Raw genomic sequence first — 12797 nt, 5'->3', positions numbered from 1 at the left:
ATGATAACAATATTACAAATATGATAAGCTTAATAAATATTAGAGAATTATATACCAAATAAAATTTTTAAAAGAATTGAAAGTCTAGAAAAAAAAGTATGATGCGGGCAACTTTTTAAATTTTATGAGCCGGTATCTATTAAATCCATGTTACAAGTGTGAATAACATCATCTTGGAAATGCTACCTTGTTGTACAAATAAAACTAAAAAAGAGATATTTCTCTCTCTCTTCAATTCATTCCAAGTGCGGTTGACCCTAAGAAGGAAGACATTTGTACAGAAGCCATCCATGATATGATCCATCTGATCTCTTCTTCCTTCCTTCCTTCCTTCCTTCCTTCCTTCCACTCAAACAACAGCAATTACATTAGAATGGATTTCCTTGTTTCCGAATCGATTACCAAACTTACTGAAGCTGTTGCATTTGTAGCAAAAGACAACAGCCAATTTCAAGCCTGAACTCCAACAAACCTTACAGACAGTAACCCCGATCATCAACGACCTCGTAAGACTCAACCACATACTCGATAGACCCAACCACCAGTCCGCCATGTTCCTTGATGAAATCCAATACATAAATGCCTGAAATTCAAAAGGAACTTAATCAAGAAGTTCACTCACTCGCTCAAGCTCAAAGACGTCAACAGCAAGCTGCTAAGCTTCTTTCAGCTCCAAGTTCAAGCCGATCAGACCCGAGATATCAAGCAGACACTTATGGAGGTCAGTGATGTCAAACAACGGATGGACATTGGATATGAAACAGATCCACCAGGCATTGAGCACTACTAGTTCCTTGTCAGTTTCTTCAAGAAGAGATCGATTAGGTTTTGACTTGGTCGAAAGGAGCAGACTCGGTTGGCGTGTGCCCGTCCGGCCTGCAGGCATTGTGGCCTTTGATCAACCGTTAAAGAAGCTCAAGGCTAAACTTCTTGATGATGATTTGATGTATGTCGATGATGACGAAAGCGAAAGCTCCGCTGTCGTTGTTGCGGCTGCGGGTGGATGCGGAAAGACTACTTTGGCAACCATGTTGTGCTATGATCCTCAAATTCAAGGTCAAAGTCTTCATATCATTATTGATTATACATATAATAATAATAATGATAATAATAATAATAATAATAATAATAATAATAATAATAATAATAATAATAATGCTGTCGTGTGAAGACATTAATAATTGTCTTGCTTGTTTAATGTACTAAACATATGTTGTGGTTCTAATCGGGCAGAGAAATTTGGGGGAAACCATTTTCTTTGTGACGGTTTCAGAAACGCCGAATTTCATGGCGATTGTGAATGATCTGTTTAATATAAATCCATCTGGCCAACCCATTCCATTTCAAAGCAATGAAGATGCAAAAAATAAGCTGGGAAACTTTTTGTATGAGAATGTATCAAGTCCTATGCTTTTAGTGTTGGATGATGTGTGGTCTGATACGTTTATTGATAATTTTCCGTTAAACATCAAAGGATGCAAAATTCTGGTTACTTCAAGAACCGCTTTTTCGCAGTTTGATGTGTTTCAGTTTGACCCTTTGAGCGAAGAAGATGCCAAGATTCTTTTTCATCGTTCGGCATTTAGTGTTGGTAGGAAGAGACCAAGGCCTACTGTTGATGACAATCTTGTGAATCAGGTAACAAAATTCTCTGTTTTCTAAACAAACCGAACGAGCACGAACAGTGCATGTTCATGTTCATTCATTTAACTTTTAGCGAACGAACAATCGAACACAAACAATTAGACTAACGGAGCTTTGTGGTTCGTGTTTGCTTATAAAGAATCGGACATGTTCATTCGCTTAAAGTACAAACGAACGGTTCACGAACGTAAATGAAGGAACATAACTTAACTTAATTAAAGAAACATAACTGAGCTAAAACGATTAAAAGTAAATGATAGAAACCCAAAACTTAAACAAGAAATTAAAGGATAGTTGGCCCGATTCGAGATGGGCTATTCTCCAATTAATCCTATTCGAGAAGGATTAGATCTCCATTACAAGGATTTTAACCAAGTAAATTCTTAAAAAAAAACATTGATTTCCTTTAAGATATGACCCTAGGCATATTGATTCTAAATGAGTGTTGAAACTTCTCCATTACTTTAGCATTTGACTCCTCAAATTAAGCCTTTGACTTTGACTCTCATTTGAATACTCTTTAAGTTAAATGACAAGCGGGAAACTGAAAATATTCTTTAATTAACTTGACCCTTTTGGCATTATGGATACTAACCCGAACCAAGTTTCTATCAAAATGTGAACAATGTGTTGGTCTCAAAAGTTATAAAAGCTATACTAAATTAGTAAATTGTAATGAGCTTGAAAATTTTAAATGATTGTATTATTAACAGATAAAAAGAACGAACCTAAACAAACGTAAGTTGTAAACTACCAAACTTATGAACGTTAACGAACGAACATAAATGAACAAACTTAAACAAACGTAAGTCAATTAGTAAATTGTAATGAGGTCAAAAATTTAAATAATTGTACTAACGGATATAACATGACGAACTTAAACAAATGTAAGTCGTAAACTAAGAAAAATAAATGAGCATAAACAATTTTAAGTGAACTAACGTCAATGGACATAAATGAACAAACTTACACAAACTAAGTCTTAAACTGACAAACTTAAATGAATATAAATGAACAAACATAAACAAATTAAAGTGAATGAACATCAATGGGCATAAATGAAGGAACGAGACATGTGTCCATGTTCGTTCATTTAACTAAATGAACAAAAAAATTTGTTCATGTTTATGCACTTGAAAGCTTAATACTTTATTAATATGACAATGTCATTCACTTAATAAATGTAATGAACTAGGGTTTAAGCTCGCGCTTCGCTGCGGGAAAAGTAGGGTTGTAGGTTTGGTGTTTTTTGTTCATAGATTTAGTGTTTGATTTATAAAGTTGCATCATAGTTGCATGGCTTGCGACTTAGTTCAGACGAACATAGTTTACGGATAGTTACATGACCACTTTTATTTATCTACTACATGTGGATTGTATATACATAACAAAAGATTTGCCCCATGAATTGGGTCATGAATTTAGGGGTGTCAAATGGGTTGGGTTTGGTCAAAATGGGTTAGGGTCGGAATGAGTCAATTAAGAAAATGGTTGTTTTGGTTCGGGTCGGAGCGGGTCAGGGTTAACGGGATCGGGTCGATTTTTTTCTTGAACGAGGACAATGAAGGAAAAATTTTGTTTATTTTTACTTTTTAATATGTTTTATTTATATTTTGAGTTATGATTTTTTTATTATTTTTTTTGAGGGGTTTTTTATTAAGATCAAAAGGCACTAAAAAAAGTTAAAAAAAAATAAAACTAAAATATCATAACTCAAAATATAAATCAAAAACAAAAAAAAGTAGAAAACCTAAAATGTTTCCTCCATTGTCCTCGTTTAAAAAAAACCCGAGAAATGAACCGAAACAAAAAAAGTCGACGAAAATGGAACAAAAAACCTAGCCGAACCGAAATGATCGAAACCGAAAAAATCGATCAAAACAAAACTAAAAAACTGAAACTGAACAGAAATGAACTGAAAATCCCAAAAAACCGACCAAAACGAAACCAAAAACCGAAAACGAATCCGAAACCGACCAAAAAGAAACCGAAACCCAACCCATCCCGTGCGAAAACTCGTGTCGGCTCGAAACCTTATCCGAGACGAAACATGAACCGAACTCGTTCCAATCCATACCCCTTATTGTGCCGAAACCTATCTTGTGTGGAAATATGTGCCACTCCAAAACCCGTTCCGACCCGAACCTGCCACATTTCCTTAGAACACTAACCCACATCGACCCATTTGTTTAAGTTTGTTGACCCATTTTGATCCGAAAATAAGGAGGTGGAATTTCAAGTAACCCATTTTGACCCTTTTATTTAAAATATCTGACCCAAACCATCCATATAATTTTCAAATCAACCCAAACTGACCCATTTGATATGCTTTGGGTCAAGATTGCCACCCCTAGTCATTTTTGTTAGATGCTTCGTTTGATGTTCAAAAACTTTTCGGTGCATCCTTGGCTATGCAGTTGTAGACTTGTCGAACAGTTTTCATGTTTGTCCCTTATCCTGAAATAGTATATGATGGGGTTTTGTAGTAAATATTAATTGTGGCTGTTTGTTTGCATCAAGATGTCGGCTCAGTGGTGTAAAGTGTAAACGCTGCTGGTACCGTGTTTGTGTTTTTTTTTTGGGGGGGTGTGGTGGGGGGGGGCAGTGTGTTTTTTTAGACAATATAATGTGTCATACCTGATGAGGAGAGTGCATTATCTTTGTCCTTTTAGGCTGAAATAGTACAAATTATTAAATGTCAAATATGCACTTATTTTATTTGTTCCAATGTACTGTATCTTCATCAGATGTCGTGTATAAACTAATTCTTATGTACACACAAATAAAATGACATTCAAAGTTGTTTGTAAACTAGTTTTGAAACCCAAACCAAACCTATGAGTGTATAGAAAAGAGCAAATCCATCACCAAATGCACAAAAGTAGTCATCGATTTAGTCACACACACTCTGTTTATATTGTATCCTTTATATTTGATACCCTAAAGCTATCTGAGATAGACGATTTGCTTTTGTTTGCTTTTGTTTGCTTTTGGGTTATATGGTCTGCAAATATCCTCCCAAATCAGCTTTAGTTAAATGGTGAATGTTTTGGTTTAAACCAAAATCTGTCATTTCTTTTGTTTGCCTTTGGGTTATATGTTCTGCAAATATTCACCAAAATCAGTTTTAGTTAAATAGTGAATTTTTGGTTTAAACATTCACCTGAAATAGTAGAAATTATTAAATGTTTTGGTTTAAAACCCCCCCAAAGAAACCCTTCTCCGTATAACTCAAAAATAATTTTAGTTAGCCACTCGAAAGCCCCTGCTTTTAAAACCCATACATATAACAAACCTAAAAATATGTGAAGTGACATGTAATCAACCATGAACAAATATGTGACATTAACAAGAGAATGCAAACAAAAGAGGGCAACACATGAAGGCGTGAAGAGTATGGGGTAGTGGGTAGTTAAAGCTAGTTAAACCACAATGCTCAAAATAAAGGGTCAGCAAACTATTGCATCACTTTCTACGTGGCTATAACTAGCATTAGGTAGTTAAGCCACAACACACGGCTTAATAGTGGTGTTGTGGTTTGGCGGTGACTATCGAGGATAACATGGTCATTGGCGCCTCCACAATCGAGGGCCTGAGAACACCACTAACACATACAAGAAAAATACGTGAAAACCTAATAACCAAATTAGATGGTCAACTAAGAAGCCAAAAATAAGAAAATAATAATAAAAAGTAACCAATGATTGCTCCCAATTAGAATTGTTATAGTATAGAATGATAGAAAATAGAGTTTATTACACAAGAGGCCCCTGTGGTTTGGCCTAAGTAATATCTTTGGGTACTAAGGTTTAAACATAACAAGTTTGGGTTTTGTGGTTTCAATTTTGTAACAAGTTTGGGGTCTACGGCTAACTTGCGCTTTCTGTTAACTTAGGTAAAATGACCAAAATACCCTTTTTATCTTTTAAAATCTTAAAGAAGCAATGTTTCTGTTATACTCATTGTTAATTTGAGGACTAACGGTTTTATAGATGGTGAAACGTTGCAAGAAACATCCGTTGACACTTAGAGTGGTGGGCAGTTCCTTAAACGGGAGAGATGAGTCAGCATGGAGATCAATGCTAAAGAGTTTGTCTCAGGGCAGTTTGGTTCTAGATTTGAATGAAGAAGTACGAAACCATCTAGAAAGGAGCTTCAAGACACTGGATGAAGAATTTAAGGAATATTTTATGGACTTTGGGTTATTCCCAGAAGATCAAAGGATCCCAGCCAGCGCTCTTCTAGATATGTGGGTGCATTTATACAACCATGATCATGAGGGCCATGATACGTTTGACAAGATTGTTAGACTTTCGTTCAGAAATCTTGTCACTCTTGTTGCCAGCGGGTACGTAATCTTTCTTCATACTAACAAAGCGAACGTTCAGTGTACCTTCCTTTTGACAGGATGTTTGCTTATGTTCGTTTATTTAACAAATGAACAACATTTTTGGTTTATTTAGTTAAACGAATGATGTCTTGTTTGTTACTTTGTTTGGTTAAAGTGTAATGAACGAACTTGGACATGCTCAGTTCGTTTACAAGCCTATTCATTACTTTGTATTACTTTGTTTAGTGTTAGGAAAGATTCAGGCGCAACAGTAAACTACTGCGACCAGCAATTTGTCACACAGCATGATTTACTGAGGGAGCTTGCTATCCACCTAAGTAGCAAACCAGAAGTACCAATTGCACACAGGAAAAGGTTAATTATAAATGCACATGGAGAACATCTGCCAGCATCAATTTTGAATGTTCAAGAACCCATGCGAGCCTGCATATTTTCTATTTCTACAGGTCTTGCTTGCTTCAGTCCTGTATTTTTTAGTGATATACATACCCCTACAAACTTGAAAAGCATCATACTATACCCATCTAAAACTAAGAATATCATATATGCCCTTACAAAGGAGTTAAAGTATGCCGAATTCATTAAATCAATATAATAAATGTCATTTTACCCTTATTTTTCTGAAACTTGAAATTTCATGTATGCTCATCTTTAACTTCAAATTTTAAATCAATAACCCATATTTTGTTTAATCTTTTTTACCCAAAAACAATAGTTTTCTCAAAATATATAGTTAAAACACAAAAGATAAAATAAAATTAAGGTTTAAACAAATATAATGGAAGGGGTAGAATAGCCATTAAGTAAAAGTTCACTAAAGTTGGGTGTGTATATATGATATTTTTAATTTCTGTTTGGGATTATATGAAATATTTCAAGTTTTACATATGACATTAATCTTTTAACGGAACCTACTCTAGATTTTGTTTCTTATAACTGACTAAAACTGTACATTTGCAGGAGAGTTGTTCTCTTCAAGATGGTGTGACTTGAAAGTCCCAGAAGTTGAGGTCATGGTGTTGAACTTAAAATCAAAAACATACACGTTACCTCACTTCATGAAGGGATAACATTTTAAACGTCACAAACTACGGTTTATACCCATTATACATTGAGAATCTCCATCTTCTTGGCTGTTTATCCAATTTATCAAGGATTAGACTTGAACGCATTGTAATCTCTTCACTAAATGTAAATATATTAGCCTTAGAAAACTTGCAGAAAGTATCATTTATAATGTGCAAAATAGGCAATGCTTTTGAAACAAAAGTTGGTACTGATAACAACCTCAAAGTGTGGCCAAAACTAGTGGAACTTGAGATGGATTACTGTCAAGATTTAGTGACATTCCCGGGATTATTGTGTGACGGGGTCCACCTTAAGACTTTAAGCATCACCAACTGCAACGAGATGTGTGAAATCTCAGAGGAAATTGGAAAGTTAACTAATTTGGAAAACTTAAGTCTTCGGTCGTGTACAAAACTTGAAAAGCTTCCTGAATCAATCACAAGACTTGAAAAGTTAAGTATTTTGGATATTTCAGATTGTTTAAGCTTGAGTGAGTTACCAGCAGAGATGGGAAAGTTTGTTGGTTTAAGAGCAATTTACATGAAGGGTTGTACAGGAATTTATGAGCTGCCGCGGTCTGTAGGGGAGCTATCTCACACACAAGTGGTGTGTAATGAAGAAATATATTATCAATGGTTGGAGTTTGATAATGTGGAAGCAGAGCTAGTGGAAGAAGATAGATTAGAAACCCTGATGAAAATTATTTGATTTTTGTATTTACACTCAATGGCCTTGATTTGGAGTTTTTTGTTTATGTTTTTTTTATGTATATTTAATTTGTTTACACTATTAATGGAAGTTGGTTAATTAGCAGAAAACTATGGCATATTGTATGTATGTTTTCTGATGCTTGCATTTGAACTTGGTTTGCTGGAATTACGTGAAAAAGGAACCTGAATGATGTTCTGTACTTGTAAGTTAGAATAGTACGAGAAATTTCCTAGTTGGTAAAATCATCATATCCTTATACTAGGTTAAAAACCTGTGTAATACACAAGCTGTAAGAGAAATTTACAATCTGATAGAATTTTTATATAAACATTTGTATTTTGTAGTAAAGTTTTCACATATATATAATTGTTATTTTGTTATGAACATTTACTTGACATTTTTACTGCTTGTGAAATGTTAATGGTTCACACCGAGTAAAAAACTTTCAATTTGGTTTCAGGTTAAAACGGGTTCTAGCCACAATAGGTTTGGTTTAAACATACCCTTTAGAGAAAAAAATATCAAATCACTTGTTAACTATAAATCTTCCATCTTGCTTTATTAACTTTTATAAATTTTACTATACTATTAAACTAAACCTTAATTTCCATATGTCATTATTCTAGGGTTCCACATCAATGTCACATAATTGTCAAGTCACTATTTTTCTATTAGTAATTGTCAACTCACTTCCTTCCTATTTTTTTTTTTTTTTTGTTCGCTCTTGCATATTTGATTGTAAATCCCTTAATGTAGAAACATAAATATTACATCAATATAGCAGGTAGGCGGGCAACAGGTAGGCGGGCAACAGGTTTCTAAACCATAATATTAGAAACCTTAACTCACACTCTTATTTTGCTCTCTCTTGTCGTCTAACTAATTATCTCAAACATCAGTAACAATTATTAAATCCCGAAGATCATCTCCCGCCTTCTTGTGGCCTATTGTTCGATTCTCATAGTTTGATTATTTATTAGCATTTTCTATTTGTTCGCATTTTAGGGTTTGTATTTGTTTCATTAACGGCTTATGTAGTCGGTCGATTTTTTGTGTTAGTATCTTCATTCATTATTTTACAGGATTGATTAAGCTTTGGTTTGGATAACTTGTAGTTTGAATATACAAAGAAACTAAGAAGTGTAAGAGTGAAATAATTAGATGGACGCAGAGTTGTTGGAGCATAATTTTGTAATTCTTTTATTTTTATTTTAGCATAAAGGTGAAACAATTTTGTGTTTTAATTTGGGCAGATCAACCACTAGAGCATAATTGTGAATCTTTTATTTTTTATTTTAGCATAAAAGTGAAATAATGTGGTGTTTTAATTTGTGCAGATCTACTACGCTCACCAACTGTTTGATGAAGTTATGACTCAAGAGTATGATTGTTTGTCATTGTTACTGGTTGAGTATTGATTGCTATGTTCACTTTGATGATGAAGACGCTAAACTATATAAGCTTTTTGAGAAAATCCTTCGTGTGCGCCAACTATTTTATGTAAGTCACTCATAAATACTTTATTTTGATTGTTTGTCGTCCCAGCTTGCTTCAAATGTCTAAATTACATCATTAGATCATAAAATAAATTTCGAAGTCATATCCTTAATGGCCATAAGGGGCATCATTGGATCACCAATATGAGGTTTCTTTCTCTTTACTTCGCAGATGCAAAATGTTCGGACGGGTCAGGTTATTGGTTGGGTTGGAGTTTTTTAAAACACTGAATTTAGTTTTGTTTCTTATTTTACTGATACTATTTTCAAATAATTCCATATTGATACAATTAACCTTATATTATGATAACTAGCTTTTGAACCAGTGTATTACACGAGATTTGTCAAATAATAAAAATAAAAAAATCTATTATCTAAAAGAAATGAAGAGATTTATAGGTAAAAAGAAGAAAAAAAAATATATAGTATAAACAATAAGAAGTCTAAAATCTCAAATTTATAAATTTAACTTTTTTATATACAACATTTGCAGAAATTGTTTTGACCAATTACCCGTGGATAACTATGATAAATGAGATAAGAGATTAGAGAATTAAAAGAGAAATTATAACCCATTTCTCAAAATTGTTTTGTCTGATGACCCATGTATATGTAGGATAAATAAGTTGGAAAATTTAAGAATTGGAAATGAAATTATAACCCACTTGCCATAATTATTTTAGCCCATGACCAATGAATAGTTGAGATGAATGAGATGATAAATTAGAGAATTAGAAAGGAAATTATAACCCATTTGTCAATTTGGTTTTGCTCCATAACCCATGGATATGTAGGATGAATGAGAAGAGATATTAGGTCTTGAATGAATGTGAGATTGCCACAACATACTCATTATTTTCTTTTATTAGTATAGTTAAATTAGATATTACGAAAAATCAAACGATTTGACTATTACTGCTTTCAAAAATAGTTATAAGATAAATTGATTAATGTTTTCCATGAAAGTTATAAAATTAATTGATTTGATATTAATGCTTTCCAAAACACTTATAAATTTAACTGATTTGACTATGTTAATGTTTTTCCAAAACACCATTTCTATAAAGAAAATAAGTTTTAAATAATCTCAACTATGCCCTATTGGCAAATAACAGTCCCAACTTAACACTTGGCTGGTGACGGTCCCAACTAACGATGTATTTGTTTCTAACGGTCCGCAACTAACAAAATGTTATTTTAAACCCATTTTAAAATTCAGAATCTGACCAATCTTTCAACAAAGTTTTAAAATACTCTCCATAATTTTATACCCATTTAAAAATCTTTCCATAACTTTTTGAAGTTTTTAAATTAACTGATTTGATTTTCATTTTGTAATTTTTTTAAATTAATTAGTCATATTAGTAAAATTAGAACCGATTTGATTTTAATTTTTGTGATTTGACATTAACTTTTGTAATTATATATATATATATATATAATTTTTTTGAGAACAATAAACTATTTGTTACTATAAAGATGATGTTGTTTTGGTCATCACCAAAATATATTAGATATGAACTTCTGGTCATTATTTCATGTTTTAAATATTATGTCTTATGTAACTCGCGGTACAAATTTTTTAACTAAGCTTAGGTGTTACAAATTTATTTTGGGTGTTAACATTGATTTTAATCTTTTTAATATTATTATATTTGTACCTTAATGATAATTTAAAGTGTTTTAATTGTGTATAGTTTTGATAACAAAATTTTATTTTTTATTTATATATATATCTTTAATTATGTGTGTTTAACTTTCCCCACTTTAAATTATTTAATAAACTATAATAAGTTATCATTTTATATTTAAAAACCTAATTGTCAAACTAAAAATACGTGTCATAATTCTAATACAATCTTACTTTAATTTACGTTAATATTAATTATTAATTAATTTATAACATCCCGGAATTTCCCAGAATAATATTGTATATATTATTACTATTTATAATGGAAAAGTTTACTTGAAGTAGTAAAAATTTAATAAAATAATAAAGATGAAGGTTAAGTAGGTTAATTAAATGGAATAAATATGGACCAAAAAGGAAAGATGGGTCTTAGGTCCATGGGCTTAAGAGAGTATAAATACCCCTTAAACCCTAATCCTTTCCATTTTTATCCATCTATACACCATAGCCTACACCTTCAAAAACACACACAAACACTCTCTAATATCACATATCAAGATCCAAAGCCAAAACCGAGCCTAGTTCGTGATAGATCTTGATTATACAAGCAAGACACGAGTCCATAGTTGCACATCGAAGCTAACCGTAGCCTAAGAACGAAAAAAGGTAGGTTCTTTTCAACAAAAGATTATGTTTTTAAGGACGGTTTGCCATAAGACTTATCCCTAAGGCAATTTGGGTATTATAATACCATAAAAATATAAACTTGATGTTAAAAGTGGACTTATTGAACCCGTGAGTAAGAACGGTTCATGTAGAAACCCTAGATTTAGCTTAAACAGGTTCGAAATCAATAAAGGTGTAAACTTTATTGATAAGTAAGCTAGATCTTGGTATAGAATAGAAAAGGAGCGTGTTTAAAAGATAAAGAACACAAAAATATGGACGTGGATGTTAGATTAGGAATTGAAAATGATAAATATGGTATTTAATACCCTATAGTGGGTATATTCTAATAAAATACTCCAGACTTAGAAATTAATTCCATTCAAATGGAATAACCATTCGAATAGAATGTCCATTAGAATAGAATACTCCATTCAAATGGAATATCCATTCGAATAGAATGCCCATTCGAATAATCTGACCATTAGAATAGAATACTCCATTCAATTGGAATACCTATTCGAATAGAATGCCCATATGAATAGAATACTCCATTAGAATAGAATACTCCATTCAAATAAAATACCCTATTCGAATAGAATACTCCAAACTTCAAAATTAATTCCATTCAAATGGAATACCCATTCGAATAGAATGTCTATTAGAATAGAATACTCAATTCAAATGGAATACCCATTCGAATAGAATGCCCATTCGAATAGAATACTCCATTAGAATAGAATACTCCATTCAAATGGAATACCCCATTCGAATATAATACTCTAGACTTAGAAGTTTTAGGAGGAAACTTAAAAATGTGTAAAAGGTTAGTGATTGCTATCTATAATTATCATACAGTTGGCCGTGCTCAATTAAAGAAGAGGATTACTATAAACTTGGAAAGAAACAGGAGACATGTGAGTTTCTGGCCCCATTTCTCTGTTATGTTTCGGGGCTGTGTGCATACTTAATGTGAATGTTAATACACTTGACTTAAGTGGTAAGTGTATGCTACATATATGATATATGTGATAGAATGTATGAATGTAATGAACGAATACCTGTCGGTACGTGAACGATCTTCAGATATTGCACGTATCGTCAAGGAGTATAATTGTTAGATGAATGATGTGAAGAACGCTTAGAGTGTTCGTATGATACGATGTAATTATTGTATATGTGAGGTATGCGTAAGGAGGTATATGAATGGTATGTGAGATCTACGCTCGAC

At 32.6% G+C, this 12797-nt stretch overlaps 1 pseudogene across 1 annotated transcript; it reads left to right on the top strand.

The window, feature by feature from the left end:
* The first annotated feature begins 373 nt into the window (after positions 1-373).
* LOC143594863 (putative disease resistance protein At5g66910) lies at positions 374-7771 on the top strand (annotated as a pseudogene). Its single transcript, XR_013146421.1, has 5 exons — positions 374-1056; positions 1234-1638; positions 5637-5992; positions 6221-6441; positions 6956-7771. The product of XR_013146421.1 is annotated as a putative disease resistance protein At5g66910 (transcript).
* The last annotated feature ends 5026 nt before the right edge of the window (positions 7772-12797 follow it).

The sequence above is a fragment of the Bidens hawaiensis genome, unplaced genomic scaffold, assembly GCF_021521415.1.
Source record: "Bidens hawaiensis isolate Kalapana, Puna unplaced genomic scaffold, B.hawaiensis_p1.1 tig00044259_1, whole genome shotgun sequence".
In the NCBI taxonomy this organism is placed as follows: Eukaryota; Viridiplantae; Streptophyta; class Magnoliopsida; order Asterales; family Asteraceae; genus Bidens; species Bidens hawaiensis.
Note: the sequence above shows the minus strand (reverse complement) of the source record. Positions and strands in the feature narration are given on the sequence as shown.